Here is a 17591-nt window from a genome sequence, read left to right as displayed (position 1 = left end):
GATTCCGAAACTGATCGGGTCTTTCCGGGAGAAGGTTTATCCTGCGTTGACCGTGAGAGCTTATGATGGGCTAAGTTGGGACACCCCTGTAGGGTATTATCTTTCGAAAGCCGTGCCCGCGGTTATGAGGCAGATGGGAATTTGTTAATGTCCGGTTGTAGAGAACTTGTCACTTGACCCAACTAAAATACATCAACTGTGTGTGTAGCTGTGATGGTCTCTTCTCGGCGGAGTCCGGGAAGTGAACACGGTCTGAGTTATGAATGACGTAAGTAGGAGTTCAGGATCACTTCTTGGTCATTGCTAGATGACGACCGTTCCGTTGCTTCTCTTCTCGCTCTCTTCTGCGTATGTTAGCCACCATATATGCTTATTGCCTGCTGCAGCTCCACCTCATTGCTCCATCCTTTCCTATAAGCTTAAATAGTTTTGATCTCGCGGGTGTGAGATTGCTGAGTCCTCGTGACTCACAGATTCTACCAAAACAGTTGCAGGTGCCGACGATGCCAGTGCAGATGATGGGGTCGATCTCAAGTGGGAGTTCGACGAGGAACGTGGTCGTTACTATGTGTCTTTTCCTGATGATCAGTAGTGGAGCCCAGTTGGGACGATCGGGGATCTAGCATTTGGGGTTATCTTATTTTCATTTGGATCTTGACCGTAGTCGGTCTATGTGTGTATTTTGGATGATGTATGAATTATATTTATGTATTGTGTGAAGTGGTGATTGTAAGCCAACTCTTTATCCCATTCTTGTTCATTACATGGGATTGTGTGAAGATGACCCTTCTTGCGACAAAACCACTATGCGGTTATGCCTCTAAGTCGTGCCTCGACATGTGGGAGATATAGCCACATCGTGGGCGTTACAAGTTGGTAATCAGAGCCTTCCCCGACTTAGGAGCCCCCTGCTTGATCGAATCGCTGGCGTTGTTGAGTCTAGAACAAAAATATTTTGAGTCTTAGGATTATATATATCGGAGAGTAGGATTCTTTTTACTCCTCAGTCCCTTCGTCGCTCTGGTGAGGTCTCCTGACGTAGAAGTTTTGACTCTTCTCTCCTCAAATTTCACTAAAAAAAATTTAGGATCACACGGGTATCTTGGAATCGTTCCGATGGTTTTGTGACGAGAACATTGTTCTTGGTGCCTCCTGACATTTAGGGGTTGTGGCAGTGTCCCGGGGAGTTGAGCTCCGAGGTGTTGTCGTCACAATTTTATCGTTGCAGTTCTGGAATACCTGAGTTTCGCCGACATCGAAATCTCTTTTATGCAGTTGTTGGTGAGATCACCTCGACGCCACCTAGTACTGGGGCGGGAGTTCGGGAGTATTGCCATAACTTGTACAATGGATGCTTTTCGAAGGTTGAGGTAAACGATTTCCGAAGGTTTCTTGGTTATGTGTTGACGGATGGATACAGCTGGATCTAGGGATTGCTAGTTTGGGTGATATATTTTGTGTCCCCTGTATCCCCAACACCAGATTGCATAACCAGAAAGTTTTGGGAGTTTATAAGTGGGAATTCAAGTAGCCTTAGGATATCTTTCCGACAAACGCATGATATGAGATTGGGGTTCGACGTCTAGTGGTCCTCCTGTACACGGTTGGTTTTACAGTGGTCTCGTAGTGTCTTAAAGAGTCCTTGGCTATGACGACTCGGGGACGCTTCGTATGTCATGTGCACAGCCTTGTACATGATGGTGCTGTACGATCGAGCCCGTGTGGGCCCCACCACGAAAATTTCGGACGAAATATCTATCATATGTTTGTTCCAGCTTATTCTGCAAGCCAATACTTTGTTTTGTTTTGAATTGTGGTTTTCAAGTTGCTTCGAAGTCAAATATTGATTCCATATCTTTTTCAAGTGGCTTCGCAATTTATGGAAGTGTGATGATTTACTATGGAATTCATTCGTTCATCTTCGTTCGAATGTTTATTGTGAAGACTAAATGTTGCAATTTCTATCCGTTGATTCTACTTATCTATTTGTCTATCAAGATGCTAACGGATGTCACCCTCTTCAGGATGGCTCCGCCAACTCGTCAGAATCCGGAACGCAATGAAGGGAGTCAAGCGTGTTGGGGATCGTAGTAGAATTTTAAAATTTCCTACGCATCACCAAGATCCATCTATGGAGTATAATAGCAACAAGGGGAAAGGAGTGCATCTACATACCCTTGTAGATCGCGAGCGGAAGCGTTCAAGTGAACGGGGTTGATGGAGTCGTACTCGCCGTGATCCAAATCACCGATGACCGAGTGCCGAATGGACGGCACCTCCGCGTTCAACACACGTACGGAGCAGCGACGTTTCCTCCTTCTTGATCCAGCAAGGGGGAAGGAGAGGTTGATGGAGATCCAGCAGCACGACGGCGTGGTGGTGGAAGTAGCGGGGATCTCGGCAGGGCTTCGCCAAGCTTCTGCGAGAGGGAGAGGTGTTGCAGGGGGAAAGGGAGGCGCCAGGGGCTGTGGTTCTGTTGCCCTCCCTCCCCCCAACTATATATAGGCCCCCTGGAGGGGGGGGGGCGCCGGCCCTGGAACCCATCTACAAGGGGGGGCGGCGGCCAGGGGGGAAACTTCCCCCCCCCCCAAGTCAAGAGGGGCGCACCCACCCCTAGGGTTTCCAACCCTAGGCGCAGGGGGGCCCAAGGGGGGCGCCCCAGCCCACTAGGGGCTGGTTCCCCTCCCACTTCAGCCCATGGGGCCCTCCGGGACAGGTGGCCCCACCCGGTGGACCCCCGGGACCCTTCCGGTGGTCCCGGTACAATACCGATAACCCCCGAAACTTTCCCGGTGGCCGAAACTGGACTTCCTATATATAATTCTTCACCTCCGGACCATTCTGGAACTCCTCGTGACGTCCGGGATCTCATCCAGGACTCCGAACAACTTTCGGGTTTCCGCATACTAATATCTCTACAACCCTAGCGTCACCGAACCTTAAGTGTGTAGACCCTACGGGTTCGGGAGACATGCAGACATGACCGAGACGCCTCTCCGGTCAATAACCAACAGCGGGATCTGGATACCCATGTTGGATCCCACATGTTCCAAGATGATCTCATCGGATGAACCACGATGTCGAGGATTCAATCAATCCCGTATACAATTCCCTTTGTCAATCGGTTTGTTACTTGCCCGAGATTCGATCGTCGGTATCCCAATACCTTGTTCAATCTCGTTACCGGCAAGTCTCTTTAGTTGTACTGTAATGCATGATCCTGCGGCTAACTCCTTAGTCACATTGAGCTCATTATGATGATGCATTACCGAGTGGGCCCAGAGATACCTCTCCGTCATACGGAGTGACAAATCCCAGTCTCGATCCGTGCCAACTCAACAGACACTTTCGGAGATACCCGTAGTGTACCTTTATAGTCACCCAGTTACGTTGTGATGTTTGGTACACCCAAAGCACTCCTACGGCATCCGGGAGTTGCACGATCTCATGGTCTAAGGAAATGATACTTGACATTGGAAAAGCTCTAGCAAACGAACTACACGATCTTTTGTGCTATGCTTAGGATTGGGTCTTGTCCATCACATCATTCTCCTAATGATGTGATCCCGTTATCAATGACATCCAATGTCCATAGTCAGGAAACCATGACTATCTGTTGATCAACGAGCTAGTCAACTAGAGGCTTACTAGGGACACGTTGTGGTCTATGTATTCACACATGTATTACGATTTCCGGATAACACAATTATAGCATGAATAATAGACAATTATCATAAACATGGAAATATAATAATAACCATTTATTATTGCCTCTAGGGCATATTTCCAACAGTCTCCCACTTGCACTAGAGTCAATAATCTAGTTACATTGTGATGAATCGAACACCCATAGCGTTCTGGTGTTGATCATGTTTTGCTCTAGGGAGAGGTTTAGTCAACGGATCTGCTACATTCAGGTTCGTATGTACTTTACAAATATCTATGTCTCCATTCTGAACACTTTCACGAATGGAGTTGAAGCGACGCTTGATATGCCTGATCTTCCTGTGAAACCTGGGCTCCTTGGCAAGGGCAATAGCTCCAGTGTTGTCACAGAAGAGAGTCATCGGGCCCGACGCATTGGGAATCACCTCTAGGTCGGTAATGAACTCCTTTATCCAGACTACTTCCTGTGCTGCCTCTGAGGCCGCCATGTACTCCGCTTCACATGTAGATCCCGCCTCGACGCTTTGCTTGCAACTGCACCAGCTTACTGCCCCTCCATTCAAAATATACACGTATCCGGTTTGTGACTTCGAGTCATCCAGATCTGTGTTGAAGCTAGCGTCGACGTAACCCTTTACGACGAGCTCTTCGTCACCTCCATAAACGAGAAACATATGCTTAGTCCTTTTCAGGTACTTCAGGATATTCTTGACCGTTGTCCAGTGTTCCATGCCGGGATTACTTTGGTACCTTCCTACCAAACTTACGGCAAGGTTTACATCAGGTCTGGTACACAGCATGGCATACATAATAGACCCTATGGCCGAGGCATAGGGGATGACACTCATCTTTTCTCTATCTTCTGCCGTGGTCGGGCATTGAGCCGTGCTCAATTGCACACCTTGCAATACAGGCAAGAACCCCTTCTTGGACTGATCCATATTGAACTTCTTCAATATCTTGTCAAGGTATGTACTCTGTGAAAGACCAATGAGGCGTCTTGATCTATCTCTATAGATCTTGATGCCTAATATATAAGCAGCTTCTCCAAGGTCCTTCATTGAAAAACACTTATTCAAATAGGCCTTTATACTTTCCAAGAATTCTATATCATTTCCCATCAATAGTATGTCATCCACATATAATATGAGAAATGCTACAGAGCTCCCACTCACTTTCTTGTAAACACAGGCTTCTCCATAAGTCTGTGTAAACCCAAACGCTTTGATCATCTCATCAAAGCGAATGTTCCAACTCCGAGATGCTTGCACCAGCCCATAGATTGAGCGTTGGAGCTTGCATACTTTGTTAGCATTCTTAGGATCGACAAAACCTTCCGGCTGCATCATATACAATTCTTCCTTAAGGAAGCCGTTAAGGAATGCCGTTTTGACGTCCATCTGCCATATCTCATAATCATAGTATGCGGCAATTGCTAACATGATTCGGACGGACTTCAGCTTCGCTACGGGTGAGAAAGTCTCATCGTAGTCAACCCCTTGAACTTGTCGATAACCCTTAGCAACAAGTCGAGCCTTATAGATGGTCACATTACCTTCCGCGTCTGTCTTCTTCTTAAAGATCCATTTATTTTCTATGGCTCGCCGATCATCGGGCAAGTCAGTAAAAGTCCATACTTCGTTTTCATACATGGATCCAATCTCGGATTTCATGGCTTCTAGCCATTTGTCGGAATCCGGGCCCGCCATCGCTTCTTCATAGTTCGAAGGTTCACCGTTGTCTAACAACATGATTTCCAGGACAGGGTTGCCGTACCACTCTGGTGCGGAACGTGTCCTTGTGGACCTTCGAAGTTCAGTAGTAACTTGATCCGAAGCTTCATGATCATCATCATTAACTTCCTCCCCAGTCGGTGTAGACACCACTGGAACATCTTCCCGCGCTGTGCTACTTTCCAGTTCGGAAGGGGTGACTATCACCTCATCAAGTTCCACTTTCCTCCCACTTAATTCTTTCGAGAGAAACTCTTTCTCCAGAAAGGACCCGTTTTTGGCAACAAAGATTTTTCCTTCGGATCTGAGATAGAAGGTATACCCAATGGTTTCCTTAGGGTATCCTATGAAGACGCATTTTTCCGACTTGGGTTCGAGCTTTTCAGGTGGAAGTTTCTTGACATAAGCATCGCATCCCCAAACTTTTAGAAACGACAGCTTGGTTTCTTCCCAAACCACAATTCATACGGTGTCGTCTCAACGGATTTCGACGGAGCCCTATTTAATGTGAATGCGGCAGTCTCTAAAGCATAGCCCCAAAATGAGAGTGGTAGATCGGTAAGAGACATCATAGATCGCACCATATCCAATAGAGTGCGATTACGATGTTCGGACACACCATTTCGCTGAGGTGTTCCAGGCGGCGTGAGTTGTGAAACTATTCCACATTTCCTTAAGTGTGTACCAAATTCGTGACTTCAATATTCTCCCCCACGATCTGATCGTAAGAATTTTATTTTCCTGTCACGTTGATTCTCCACCTCACTCTGAAATTCCTTGAACTTTTCAAAGGTTTCAGACTTGTGTTTCATCAGGTAAACATACCCATATCTACTCAAGTCATCAGTGAGAGTGAGAACATAACGATAGCCACCGCGAGCCTCAACACTCATTTGACCGCACACATCGGTATGTATGATTTCCAATAAGTTGGTTGCTCGCTCCTTTGTTTCGGAGAACGGAGTCTTGGTCATCTTACCCATGAGGCATGGTTCGCACGTGTCAAATGATTCGTAATCAAGAGACTCCAAAAGTCCATCTGCATGGAGCTTCTTCATGCGCTTGACACCAATGTGACCAAGGCGGCAGCGCCACAAGTATGTGGGACTATCGTTATCAACTTTACATCTTTTAGTATTCACACTATGAATATGTGTAACATCACGTTCGAGATTCATCAAGAATAAACCATTGACCAGCGGGGCATGACCATAAAACATATCTCTCATATAAATAGAACAACCATTATTCTCAGATTTAAATGAGTAGCCATCTCGAATTAAACGAGATCCAGATACAATGTTCATGCTCAAAGCTGGCACTAAATAACAATTATTGAGGTTTAAAACTAATCCCGTAGGTAAATGCAGAGGCAGCGTGCCGACGGCGATCACATCGACCTTGGAACCATTCCCGACGCGCATCGTCACCTCGTCCTTCGCCAGTCTTCGCTTATTCCGCAGCTCCTGTTTTGAGTTACAAATATGAGCAACCGCACCGGTATCAAATACCCAGGAGCTACTACGAGTACTGGTAAGGTACACATTAATTACATGTATATCACATATACCTTTGGTGTTGCTGGCCTTCTTGTCCGCTAAGTATTTGGGGCAGTTCCGCTTCCAGTGACCACTTCCCTTGCCATAAAAGCACTCAGTCTCAGGCTTGGGTCCATTCTTTGACTTCTTCCCGGCAACTGGCTTACCGGGCGCGGCAACTCCCTTGCCGTCTTTCTTGAAGTTCTCCTTACCCTTGCCCTTCTTGAACTTAGTGGTTTTATTCACCATCAACACTTGATGTTCCTTTCTGATCTCCACCTCCGCTGATTTCAGCATTGAATATACCTCAGGAATGGTCTTTTCCATCCCCTGCATATTGAAGTTCATCACGAAGCTCTTGTAGCTCGGTGGAAGCGACTGAAGGATTCTGTCAATGACCGCGTCATCCGGGAGATTAACTCCCAACTGAGACAAGAGGTTGTGTAACCCAGACATTCTGAGTATGTGCTCACTAACAGAACTATTTTCCTCCATTTTACAGCAGAAGAACTTGTCGGAGACTTCATATCTCTCGACCCGGGCATGAGCTTGGAAAACCATTTTCAGCTCTTCGAACATCTCATATGCTCCATGTTTCTCAAAACGCTTTTGGAGCCCCGGTTCTAAGCTGTAAAGCATGCCGCACTGAACGAGGGAGTAATCATCAGCACGTGATTGCCAAGCGTTCATAACGTCTTGGTTCTCTAGGATGGGTGCTTCACCTAGCGGTGCTTCTAGGACATAATCTTTCTTGGCAGCTATGAGGATGATCCTCAGGTTCCGGACCCAGTCCGTATAGTTGCTGCCATCATCTTTCAGCTTGGTTTTCTCTAGGAACGCGTTGAAGTTGAGGACAACGTGGTCCATTTGATCTACAAGACATATTGTAAAGATTTTAGACTAAGTTCATGATAATTAAGTTCATCTAATCAAATTATTCAATGAACTCCCACTCAGATAGACATCCCTCTAGTCATCTAAGTGAAACATGATCCGAGTTAACTAGGCCGTGTCCGATCATCACGTGAGATGGACTAGTCAAGATCGGTGAACATCTTCATGTTGATCGTATCTTCTATACGACTCATGCTCAACCTTTCGGTCTTCCGTGTTCCGAGGCCATGTCTGTACATGCTAGGCTCGTCAAGTCAACCTAAGTGTATTGCGTGTGTTCCGAGGCCATGTCTGTACATGCTAGGCTCGTCAACACCCGTTGTATGCGAACGTTAGAATCTATCACACCCGATCATCACGTGGTGCTTCAAAACAACGAACCTTCGCAACGGTGCACAGTTAGGGGGAACACTTTCTTGAAATTATTATAAGGGATCATCTTACTTACTACCGTCGTTCTAAGCAAATAAGATGCAAAACATGATAAACATCACATGCAATCAAATAGTGACATGATATGGCCAATATCATTTTGCTCCTTTGATCTCCATCTTCGGGGCGCCATGATCATGTTCATCACCGGCATGACACCATGATCTCCATCATCATGATCTCTATCATCGTGTCTTCATGAAGTTGTCACACCAACGATTACTTCTACTTCTATGGCTAACGCGTTTAGCAATAAAGTAAAGTAATTTACATGGCATTATTCAATCACACGCAGGTCATACAAAATAATAAAGACAACTCCTATGGCTCCTGCCGGTTGTCATACTCATCGACATGCAAGTCGTGATTCCTATTACAAGAATATGATCAATCTCATACATCACATATATCATTCATCACATCTTTTTGGCCATATCACATCACAAGGCACATGCTGCAAAAACAAGTTAGACGTCCTCTAATTGTTGTTGCAAGTTTTTACGTGGCTTCTATAGGTTTCTAGCAAGAACGTTTCTTACCTACGTAAAACCACAACGTGATATGCCAATTCCTATTTACCCTTCATACGGACCCTTTTCATCGAATCCGTTCCGACTAAAGTGGGAGAGACAGACACCCGCTAGCCACCTTATGCAACTAGTGCATGTCAGTCGGTGGAACCTGTCTCACGTAAGCGTACGTGTAAGGTCGGTCCGGGCCGCTTCATCCCACAATACCGCCAAAAAAAGATAAGACTAGTAGTGGCAAGAAAAATTGACAACATCTACGCCCACAACTGCTTTGTGTTCTACTCGTGCATAGTAACTACGCATAGGCCTGGCTCATGATGCCACTGTTGGGGATCATAGTAGAATTTTAAAATTTCCTACGCATCACCAAGATCCATCTATGGAGTATACTAGCAACGAGGGGAAAGGAGTGCATCTACATACCCTTGTAGATCACGAGCGGAAGCGTTCAAGTGAACGGGGTTGATGGAGTCGTACTCGCCGTGATCCAAATCACCGATGACCGAGTGCCGAACGGACGGCACCTCCGCGTTCAACACACGTACGGAGCAGCGACGTCTCCTCCTTCTTGATCTAGCAAGGGGGAAGGTGAGGTTGATGGAGATCCAGAAGCACGACGGCGTGGTGGTGGAAGTAGCGGGGATCTCGGCAGGGCTTCGCCAAGCTTCTGCGAGAGGCAGAGGTGTTGCAGGGGGAGAGGGAGGCGCCAGGGGCTGTGGTTCTGCTGCCCTCCCTCCCCCCCACTATATATAGGCCCTCTGGAGGGGGGCGCCGGCCCTGGAACCCATCTACAAGGGGGGGCGGCGGCCAGGGGGGAAACTCCCCCCCCCCCAAGTCAAGTGGGGCGCCCCCCCACCCCTAGGGTTTCCAACCCTAGGCGCAGGGGGAGGCCCAAGGGGGGCGCCCCAGCCCACTAGGGGCTTGTTCCCCTCCCACTTCAGCCCATGGGGCCCTCCGGGACAGGTGGCCCCACCCGGTGGACCCCCGGGACCCTTCCGGTGGTCCCGGTACAATACCGATAACCCCCGAAACTTTCCCGGTGGCCGAAACTGGACTTCCTATATATAATTCTTTATCTCCGGACCATTCCGGAACTCCTCGTGACGTCTGGGATCTCATCCGGGACTCCGAACAACTTTCGGGTTTCCGCATACTAATATCTCTACAACCCTAGCGTCACCGAACCTTAAGTGTGTAGGCCCTACGGGTTCGGGAGACATGCAGACATGACCGAGACGCCTCTCCGGTCAATAACCAACAGCGGGATCTGGATACCCATGTTGGATCCCACATGTTCCAAGATGATCTCATCGGATGAACCACGATGTCGAGGATTCAATCAATCCCATATACAATTCCCTTTGTCAATCGGTATGTTACTTGCATGAGATTCGGTCGTCGGTATCCCAATACCTTGTTCAATCTCGTTACCGGCAAGTCTCTTTACTCGTACCGTAATGCATGATCCCGCGGCTAACTCCTTAGTCACATTGAGCTCATTATGATGATGCATTACCGAGTGGGCCCAGAGATACCTCTCCGTCATACGGAGTGACAAATCCCAGTCTCGATCCGTGCCAACTCAACAGACACTTTCGGAGATACCCGTAGTGTACCTTTATAGTCACCCAGTTACGTTGTGACGTTTGGTACACCCAAAGCACTCCTACGGTATCCGGGAGTTGCACGATCTCATGGTCTAAGGAAATGATACTTGACATTGGAAAAGCTCTAGCAAACGAACTACACGATCTTTTGTGCTATGCTTAGGATTGGGTCTTGTCCATCACATCATTCTCCTAATGATGTGATCCCGTTATCAATGACATCCAATGTCCATAGTCAGGAAACCATGACTATCTGTTGATCAACGAGCTAGTCAACTAGAGGCTTACTAGGGACACGTTGTGGTCTATGTATTCACACATGTATTACGATTTCCGGATAACACAATTATAGCATCAACAATAGACAATTATCATGAACAAGGAAATATAATAATAACCATTTATTATTGCCTCTAGGGCATATTTCCAACAAAGCGAACCCTCCGCCACCACCTCCGCCTCCGGAGGCATGGCAAGCTATCATGGCAGCCACCAACGCCAATGCTCAGATGATTCTGCAACTCTTGCAAGAACGCACCCAAGGGCTAGGCAATCAAGGAAATCAAGGTCAAGGCAACAATCAGCCTCACTTCGCTACACTCAACCAGTTTCTCACAAATCAGCCCAAGTCTTTCAGCTACTGTGCCGAGGCCACGGATGCCGATGATTGGCTCATGGACATCAACAAGCATTTTGAATGTAGCAATGTCAGGCCTGAGGACTATGTCAAGTTCGCTTCTTTTCAGCTCAAGGACCAAGCTGCTGATTGGTTTCAGCAATACAAAGATTCCAGAGGAGGTCGTGTGATCACTTGGACTGACTTCTGTCGGGACTTCAAAGCGCACCACATTCCACAAAGTGTTGTTGAGAGCAAGCATGAGGAATTCCGCAATCTCAAGCAAGGCAACATGTCTGTGTATCAATACAATATCCAGTTTCAGAAACTTGCTCGCTTCGCTAAACAAGACGTTCCTGATGAAAAGAGCATGATCTATCACTTCAGAGGTGGCCTTAGAGAGGATCTGCAGTTAGCTCTCGTTCTTGTTGAGCCTACTCAGTTTGATCAATTCTATAATATGGCACTGAACCAAGAGGCTGCTCAGCTCAAGTGTGAGGCTTCTAAGAAGAGAGTCAGGGACGCAGTTCAGTCTTCTTCTTCCTCACTTGTGACAGCTAAGCAACAGAAGTTCTGGTTGCCTCCTCCTCCTTCGTTTCGTCAACCTTACCAGCAGAAGAACAAAGGTGGCCATGGTTCTTCCAACTCTTCCAACTCTGGCTATCAGAACAAGTCTCAGAATCAAGCTCCAAAGTCCAATGCTCCTTATCACCGTCCACTCTCAGAGGTGACTTGCAACAAGTGTCAGCAGAAAGGTCACTATGCTAACAAGTGCTTCAACCAAAGGCGCCTTCCGCCTCCTCCTCCTGTGAGATCTTCCAGCAATGCAGTGGTCAAGCATAATCCAAAGTCTGCTAAGGTGAACATGATGAATGCAGCTCAAGCGGAGGAATCTACTGATGTGATAATGGGTAATCTTCCTGTTAATGATATTCCTGCAAAAGTTCTTTTTGATACTGGTGCATCGCATTCTTTCATTTCAAGACCTTTTGTGGCTATGCATGATCTGGTTACTGAAGTATTGCTGAGTCCTCTATCTATTGTTTCTCCGGCTCGTCAACTGACTTCTCAAGCATTCGTTCGGGATTCCGTAATCAAGATGGGTGAATATAAATTTCTGTCTTCTCCAGTTGTTCTTGGCGACTCGGATATTGATCTTATTCTCGGGATGGACTGGCTTTCTAAGCACAAGGCTCAACTTGATTGTGCTGCCAGGGAAATTCAATTGACACACTCTTCTGAGGATGTTATCATTTATGCCGCTCGTGATGAAACCATTCGGTTATTTTCTCTCAATGAGAAGGGCGAATTGAATGCCATCTCTCAAATTCCAGTCGTTTGTGAGTATCAAGATGTCTTTCCAGAAGAGCTTCCGGGTATGCCTCCTCACCGGCCAGTTGAGTTCGTTATCGAACTTGAGCCAGGAACGGAACCCGTTTGCAAGCGTCCATACAAGCTTGGACCCAACGAGCTGAAGGAATTGAAGAAACAGCTCGATGAACAAGAGCGTCTGGGTTTGTTCAGACCGAGTTCTTCTCCATGGGGTTGTGGTGTTCTTTTTGTAAAGAAGAAGGATGGCACGGACCGACTTTGTGTCGATTACCGTCCATTGAACAAGAAGACAATCAAGAACAAGTATCCACTTCCCAACATCAATGAGCTATTCGAGCAACTCAAAGGTGCTAAAGTATTCTCCAAGCTTGACCTTCGTATGGGTTATCATCAGATTCGCATTCGTGAAGAAGATATTCCCAAGACAGCATTCAGGACAAGTTTTGGTTCTTATGAATATACTGTCGTGTCTGTCGGCCTTGTCAATGCTCCTCCAGTATTCTCTCGGATGATGAATTTCATCTTCAACCCCTATACCAATGAATTCGTCCTGGTGTATCTCGATGATATCTTGGTCTTCTCCAAGAATAAGTAGGATCATGCCAAACATTTGCGATTGGTGCTCGACAAGCTCAGAGAGTATCAATTCTATGTGAAGTTCTCCAAATGTGAGTTTTGGCTCGATGAAGTTCTTTTCCTTGGTCACATCATCTCTGCCAAGGGCATCACTGTTAACCCCGAGAAGGTGTCCGCAATTGTGAATTGGGAACCTCCTCAGAATGTCAAGCAGCTCCGCAGTTTTCTTGGTCTTGCAAGCTATTGCCGAAGATTCGTTGAGAATTTTTCTAAGATTGCAAAGCCTCTTTCCAACCTCCTCCAGAAGCATGTGAAGTATGTCTGGTCTCCTGAGTGTGACGTTGCTTTCAACACTCTCAAAGAGAAACTAGTCACAGCTCCTGTCTTAACTCCTCCTGATGAATCCAAGCCATTTGAAGTTTTCTGTGATGCTTCTCTCCAAGGTCTCGGTGCTGTATTAATGCAAGAGAAGAAAGTTGTTGCCTATACCTCTCGTCAGTTAAAGCCCAACGAGAAGAACTACCCCACTCATGATCTTGAGTTGGCGGCAGTTGTCCATGCATTAATAACGTGGAGACATCTCTTGTTGGGAAGACAAGTGGACATTTTCACCGATCACAAGAGTCTCAAGTACATCTTCACTCAGCCTAACCTCAACCTCAGGCAGACTCGATGGGTCGAAATGATTCAAGAGTACAATCCGAGTATTGAATATACTCCAGGCAAGGCCAATGTCATTGCAGATGCTTTAAGCAGGAAGGCTTATTGCAACGGCTTAATTCTCAAGCCTTTCCAACCGGATCTTTGTGAAGCTTTCCGCAAGCTGAATCTCCAAGTTGTTCCTCAAGGCTTTCTTGCCAACCTCATAGTCTCTCCTACTTTGGAAGATCAAATTCGTGAGGCACAACTCCTGGATACCATGGTGAAGAAGGTGAAACGTGGTATCGACAAGGGTCTTTCCAAATACAAGTGCTATCGCATTGATGACAGAGACACTTTATTCTTCGAGGACCGGATAGTGGTTCCTAAAGGTGATCTAAGGAAAGTCATAATGAATGAAGCGCACAATTCTCTCCTTTCCATCCATCCTGGAACTACAAAGATGTACCATGACCTCAAGCAGTCGTATTGGTGGACTCGAATGAAGCGAGAAATCGCCCAGTTGGTGAATGAATGTGATGTCTGTCGAAGAGTGAAAGCAGAACACCAACGACCAGCTGGTCTCCTCCAACCTCTTGCTATCCCAGAATGGAAGTTTGATCATATAGAAATGGACTTCGTGACTGGTTTTCCCAAGTCCAAGCGCGGAAATGATGCTATCTTCGTTGTCATCGACAAGCTTTCTAATGTGGCTCATTTCCTTCCAATCAAAGAATCCATCACAGCAGCTCAGTTGGCATAGCTATACACCTCCAGAATTGTCTCCTTGCACGGCATTCCACAATTGATTTCTTCAGATCGTGGAAGCATCTTCACCTCTAAGTTCTGGGACTCCTTCCAGAAGGCCATGGGCACTAACATTCGCTTCAGCACAGCTTTCCATCCTCAAACTAGTGGCCAAGTCGAGCGAGTCAATCAAATTCTTGAAGATATGCTCAGGGCTTGTGTCATTTCCTTTGGCATGAAATGGGAAGATTGTCTTCCATATGCCGAATTCTCCTACAACAACAGCTTCCAAGCAAGTTCGGGCAAGGCCCCATTCGAGATTCTCTATGGCAGAAAGTGTCGTACTCCTCTCAATTGGTCAGAGACTGGTGAACGCCAACTTCTTGGCAATGACTTAATCACTGAAGCAGAAGAAATGTGTAAAGTCATCCGTGATAATCTCAAAGCCGCGCAATCGCGTCAGAAGAGTTACTATGATAGTAAGCACCGTGATTTGGCTTTCGAGATCGGAGACCATGTCTACCTCCGCGTCTCTCCAATGAAAGGCACTCGTCGCTTCGGTATCAAAGGGAAGCTTGCCCCTAGATACGTGGGTCCTTTCAAGATCATTGGCAAAAGAGGCGACCTCGCCTATCAACTTGAACTTCCTTCCAACTTCGCGAACGTGCACGATGTGTTCCACGTGTCACAACTTCGCAAGTGCTTCAAGACTCCTGAGCGCACTATCAACTTCGAAGAGATTGACCTCCAAGAAGATTTGTCTTATCATGAGCACCCCGTTGCTATTCTTGAAGAAACTGAGCGCAAGACTCGCAACAAGTCAATCAAATTCCTGAAAGTGAAGTGGTCGCACCATTCCGACCGGGAAGCCACCTGGGAACGCGAGGACCATCTCCGTTCCGAATATTCGGAGTTCTTTCAGTCCTAGATCTCGGGACGAGATCCTCTCGTAGTGGTGGAGTGTTGTAACACCCCGCATGTAACTTTCCATATTTGTAACTCCGACTCTTGCCATTTCCGGCTTTGTGTTATGATATTCCCTCCGTGGTCGGGTTTTGTCTTTCGTTTTGCATTTTGTTCATGTCATGCATATCATATCATGTCATTATGTGCATTGCATTTGCATACGTGTTCGTCTCTTGCATCCGAGCATTTTCCCCGTTGTCCGTTTTGCAATCCGGAGCTCCCATCTCCTCCGGCGCACCCCTCTTGTTTTCTTTCGTGTGCAGGTGTCAAACGTTCTCGGAATGGACCGAGGCTTGTCAAGTGGCCCTAGTATACCACCGGGAGACCACCGGTCAAGTTTCGTTCCATTTGGAGGTCGTTTGGTACACCAACGGTTAACTGGGTAACCGCAGACGCCTTCTGTGTGTTGCAGCAAAACCCCCTCTATTACCAGCCCAAAACTCCTCTAAGTCACTTCCATGCTGTAGGTCGTTCGATCACGATCGTGTGGGCGAAAACCGCACCTCATTTGGACTCTCCTAACTCCCTCTAGCTATATAAGTGCATCTCTCCCGAAAAACGTTCGCAGGCAAACCCTAACCCGCTCCCCTCGCGCCGCGCCGGACGTGTCCGCCTCCGGCCGGACGAACCCGCTGCCGCCCACAGCTGCTCACGGCGCGCCACATGGCAGCCCGTACGCCGCCGCCACCGAGCCCGTCCCCGGCCCCCGCGGCCCACGCCCGCCTCCGCGCCCCGCGCCGCCGCCTGCCCGCGCCACCGCCGTGCGCCGCCGCCGCCACCTCGCCGCGCCGCCGCCGCCGCCCCTCGCCTCCGGCCGTCGCCCGCGCCATCGCCACTGTTCGCCGCCGCCGCGCCCGACGCCGCCTCCCTCCGGCGCCGCCCCCTCTTCCCCGCCGGCCGACGCCGCCTCCCCGGCGCCTCCTCCTTCTCCGCGCCGCCGTCGGCAACCGCCCCGTCGAGCTCGAGCAGAGCCCGATCGGATCTAGCGTGCATTGACTTTCTCCCCTCTCCTTTTTTTCTCCAAGTCCTGAGTTTTTCACAGTATCTTGTCTTGTTCATAGCATCATAACTCTCTGCACTTAGCTCCGTTTCACGCGTGTAATATATCGAATTGTTCGCCTCGTGATGCTCTACATTTTATTCAATTGCACCATGTTCATTAGAGGTCATCTAGATGCCCAAATCTCTCGTGCAAGAGTGCAAGTTGCTGTTATCTGCTGTTACTTGGCAGAACTTGGAGATTTGTTATTTTTGTATCATTTAATCTGTGCATCTTTTGGGCATGAGCTCTACATGTGTTTTGTTGTATACCATGCCATCTTTCCAGTGGTGTGGGCCATGTATTTTTTGATCTCTGTGGTGACTAGCACAAGCATGCAAACTAGGCCCCGTAATGTTTCTGATTTCAGGGACTTGGTGATTCCTCTAAGTCTTTGTCTGCTGTTATTTTGTTGCCATGTAAACTTGATGCTACAGAGAGATCAATTATGGAGTGCCATAGCATGACTCAATCTTGCTCTACTTTTGCTATAAAATATTTCTGGCAGATTGTTTACGTGTTATTCAATTTTTCCAAGCTTGTTGTAGTTGATCCATACATGCTATGCTTTTATTCTTGCCATGGATAGTTTCATAAACATGCCATCTTGCTGTAGGTAAGCTTGTTTTGTCATGCATTGCTTTGTGGTGAGTGCATCAAGCTCACAAACATGCCTTCATATTATTGTTTCTGCCATGCTCTGTTTTCTGCCAAGTCTGAAACCTGATAACGAAACTTGCTATGTTTACATGCTTGCCATCATATCTTCTGGTCCTTTTTGGCTTATGGTCCGTAAGGGACTTTTGTCATATGCATTTAGTAGAATACTGTCATGCCTTGTTTTGCCATGGTAAGTTCCTGTAGCATGTCGATTTCGTGCTCTGAACATTGCTACCTGATGCTGTTTCAGACATGTCCAGTTATTTCACCAAGTCTGTGAACCTGTTATCTTTTGCACTTTTGCCATGCTTGTTTGAACTTGTTATATTGTGATCTAGCCGTAGCTCAGTGTTCATATTTTGTCAAGCATCACCTGTAGATTACTGCCATATGCTTTATTGCTATGTTGGAGAGCTGTAGTATTGTTGTTTGTTGCATTTTAAGTGCTATCATGCTGTTAATCGCATATTCGTGTCATTTTTGTTTTGCTTGCCATTTGCAAACCGTACATCCGTTTCCGGTGATCTTTATATCAATTTCGACCGAAATCGTCTCATCTTTCCAGTGGCATGCTTGGTTTGCCAAGTTACTGACTTGTTCATCATTTTCCTTCCGG

Source organism: Aegilops tauschii, chromosome 3, assembly GCF_002575655.3.
Source record: "Aegilops tauschii subsp. strangulata cultivar AL8/78 chromosome 3, Aet v6.0, whole genome shotgun sequence".
In the NCBI taxonomy this organism is placed as follows: Eukaryota; Viridiplantae; Streptophyta; class Magnoliopsida; order Poales; family Poaceae; genus Aegilops; species Aegilops tauschii.
Note: the sequence above shows the minus strand (reverse complement) of the source record.